At 54.2% G+C, this 3,932-nt stretch overlaps 1 pseudogene; it reads right to left on the reverse strand.

Moving 5' to 3' along the window:
- Positions 1-1,384: 1,384 nt before the first annotated feature.
- Positions 1,385-3,290, reverse strand: LOC119320923 (annotated as a pseudogene).
- Positions 3,291-3,932: the final 642 nt, after the last annotated feature.

Consider the following 3,932-nt stretch of genomic DNA (forward strand, 5'->3'; position numbering starts at 1 on the left):
ATTTTAACGAGGTGGTGGGTTGGGGCCCCTTTTCTTAATTAGCAATAATGTGTCCACACACAGTTGCTTAGTCGGGAACAGGTTGCCTGGTCGGAAAATCGAGCGTCGGAGCGCTCGCGCGCGCATTAGCCGTCCCCCGAAAGATTTGAGTTTGTCGACTCACTGATAGTTGCCACATCCATAATAATGTCGATTTGGATTACAAGGATTTTGCATATTACAATGTTGACATCAACATGAATAATAATAATGGGAGTGATCTTTGGCTTTTAAATCACCTGCAAGTCCTTGGAGGTACCAAGTTTTACTATGGGTGCTTATGATCTAAGAAATTGGGATAATCTCAATGAAATATCTATTGGGCATACTAGTGAAGAAGAGACTTGTATAAAACAAAACCAAAATTGTATTTCCTTTAGCTGACAATTCAAGATACTTATTTAATAGTCTTTTATGGTCTACGGTAAAGGCCCCGAGCTATAGTTTCGTCCCGGGCCCCTGAATTCTCAGGACCGGCCTTGCTCCTACCATGAAGGCATCTACCCATAATTCATGGTTGTGCTGGGCTAGAAGTGAAAGAAGACACTTTCTACTCTTTATACCGCAATGTGGGCAGTTAGCGGTATCTCGAGCATGGATGTTGTGGGGGCGGGACACATTGAGTCCCACCCATTAGAATTCCACGGGGAAGAGAATTTTGGATGGTCAATGCATGGAAAGACAACGACCAACGCGTGATGCTCGATCGAGCGTTCCAACAGCGCGGCCGCGAAGGAGCTGTCTCGTCTTCCTACATGCTTTTTGATGCTTCGCAGGACCAAATTTTCTTGTTTCCTTAAGGGTTTAATATGTCCTTTTTCCAGATTTTTTTCCTTCCAAAAGTAATAGTACCCCGTGTTTGTATTTTCTACCCTTTTTATTTTACTCCACCAATTTTAACGGCATCTGCATTTGATAGCCGAGTTGTTCATCATGTTCCGAGCGACCTGGGTGATATGAAAGTTCATCACTAGGAAGCCGGTGGCACCATGGCTGCGGTGATGGCTAGGATAATTAATTTTATGCCCCTACTTGTATCCCATCGGTTTGATTTGCCGCTAGTTTAAAAAAAATCAGTTTTGCCCGAGTGTGTTTGCTCCACTTATGCTTTTGCCCTTTAACCATTTGAACGTTATTTTAAAAACTTCATAACAAATTCATCCTAACCAGAAAAATGAAAATAAGATATCTAAAATATTCTAGAAAAATATTATCTATATGTGCATGTCATTTGCATTCATGACAAATGTGTTCGACTCCATCAATTTTAACGGCATCTGCATTTGATAGCCTAGTAGTTCATCATGTTCCGAGCGACCTGGGTGATATGAAAGTTCATCACTAGCTAAGAAGCCGGACGCGAAGGAAATGGTACGTCTAGATGTCCTTCCAGCATTAAGATGGCGGTTTTGATGGATGGCCTAGACTCAGGTTCTCCTTGCACGCACAAGAGCCCAACCTTCACCACCCGCTCCACGGCCGCCATATCGACCTCCTCCTCGCTTTTTATGGCCCTCTTCACCTCACCCTTCCGGAGGCACTCATACACTAGCTCCATCAGGGTTTGCTCCTCGCCGGCCTCCTCCATTTCCATGTTCCTCCTGCACGTCATGATCTCGAGCAGCACCACGCCGTAGTTGTACGCATCAATCTTCGCCGTGACAGGGCCTGTGCCCCTGTACCACTCGGGGGCCAGGTACCCACGCGTGCCACGGACACCGGTGAAAGTACGTGTCTGGTCAGGTTGGAGTAGTTTGGCGAGCCCGAAGACGGCGATCTTGGCTGTGCCAGCCGCATCGATGAGGATGTTCTGCGGCTTGACGTCGCAGTGGATAACGCGGCTGTCGAGCTCGTCGTGGAGGTAGTGCAGGCCCCGGGCCACGTCGAGCGCGATGCCAAGGCGGTCGGACCACGGAGGCATCGAGGTAGCACCCCTGAAGAGCAGGTCGGCCACCGAGCCGTTGCTCATGAACTCGTACACCAGGAGGCGGTTGGCGCCCTCGTGACAGAAGCCGAGGAGGCGGACCAGGTTGCGGTGGCTCGTCCGCCCGATGGCGCGCACCTCTCTCTAGAACTCCCGTTCGCCGTCCTCCACGAGCTTCTCCAGCCGCTTCACAGCGATAGCCTGCTCGCCGTTGTGCATTGCGCCTTTGAACACCGTGCCGAACGCGCCGCGACCCACCGGGTCACGAAAGCAGTACGTGGCGCGCTCCAGCTCCTGGTAGCTGTACGACCTCAGGGGCGCCGCCTCCTCATTCTCCTCCAAGCCTTCGCCGCCGTCGGTGTCCGCGTTCGCTGGTGCCACGTTCCGGAGCACGGCCCTCCGTTTCACGTGGAGCAGCCACCCGATGCAAACCAGCACGATGATGGTCGTGCGCCCGACGGGTTTGCTGTGGGTGCCGCTGCCGCCTGTCGCCGCTCCCGCGGTCTTGACGAACAGCGTGTATCTGCCTCCAGCGCGGCCGTACTGCAGAGGGAACAGTGTCCCGCAGCACTGCGACGCACAAGCAGTCGGCCATGCATGCCGCGCTCGTGGCATTGCGCACCACCTCGTACGGTACGTCCGCCCACTCCATGTTTGGCATCAACTTCACGGAGAAGTCTGCGGCATCTTGTTGCTGCCCCCTTTTACAGCCGCCGGCGCTGGAGTTCACCGTGCAACCGAGCTCCGCATTGCTCGCGTCGAGAAAATCGAACCCGGACGGGCACAAACAGCTAGGCCGATCCTGGTCGAGGACACAGTAGCTGTTGTGCCCACAAACGCCATGGACATCGCACCGATCGGTCAGAGCGCTCCAGACGACGGTGGTGGTATTGGACGCACCGCCAGGGCAGACACGAAGGTATGACGGTACAAACGCAGAACTCCATCAGGATCAAGCGTGAGGCGGTAGTAGGCTTGCTCTCCTGCTTTCAAGGCCCCATGCCGTGTCACCTGGTAGAGCAGGCCACTGGTATGTGGTATGAAGGCGCAAGGTGAGGGTGAAACCCAGATCGAACGTCCCCGTGTTCCAGTACGACGAGGCTGCGTCGTTCGGCGTGCCCACCGGGTACAACACCAGGTTGCCGTCCAGTTGCTGGTTGGCGAGCCGGTACTTCCCGATGACCTTGTTGGTGTCGGACACGCCGGAGAAGAGCTGCGCCGCGGGCACGAGGTCCTGCCCGGCGACCAGGTTGTCCGTCGGGGACTCAAACGTCTGCCACGCCACCGCGCCGTCGGAACCGAACAGCACAAAGTCGTCATCGCGCATGGCGCCCGCCACGGCCGGCCTTGACGGCTGCACGACGGTCCTGTCATGGTCGCTCGCGCCGGCCCAGAGGAGACGACCGTCGTCGGCGAGCCTTAGCGCGCCGCCCGTTGCCGTGTCGTTGCGGTTCGCGGTCCACGTGATGGTTACGTTGGGCGCGGTGGCGAGTCAGGTGCCGACTGTGAGGCCGCCTTCCGTGGCGTAGAAGCCGAAGGAGAAGCGACCTGACGGGGACGGCCAGCCGGCGCCCGCGGCGGCCTTCAGGGTGGACCCAGATGTGATGCCCGTTTGTGCGCATGAGAAGTCGAGGGAAACAAGCATGGCTAGTGCTAAGCACAACAGCAGATGCAAATGGTTTGCAGCCATTGATGCTGAGCTGCGAAGCGCTAACTAGGCTCAATCTATACTTGCTCGCTACTGCGTACAGTACGACGATTGGAGTTACTACCAACCATTCAACAAGTCTTTCTTTTTTGCGATGAACTATTCAACAAGTCAATCGTGTTTCCCCAAAGTTATGGCGAGAAATATTTACGCAACCCCGCATGAACCCGTTACACTGATGGCAGAGGCTTGGGGTGTCTTTCAATTTCATATGGTATCTCCCAAGATTAGTTTCAGTATTATTCATGCAATCTCTTTGTA

Source organism: Triticum dicoccoides, chromosome 6B (assembly GCF_002162155.2).
Source record: "Triticum dicoccoides isolate Atlit2015 ecotype Zavitan chromosome 6B, WEW_v2.0, whole genome shotgun sequence".
In the NCBI taxonomy this organism is placed as follows: Eukaryota; Viridiplantae; Streptophyta; class Magnoliopsida; order Poales; family Poaceae; genus Triticum; species Triticum dicoccoides.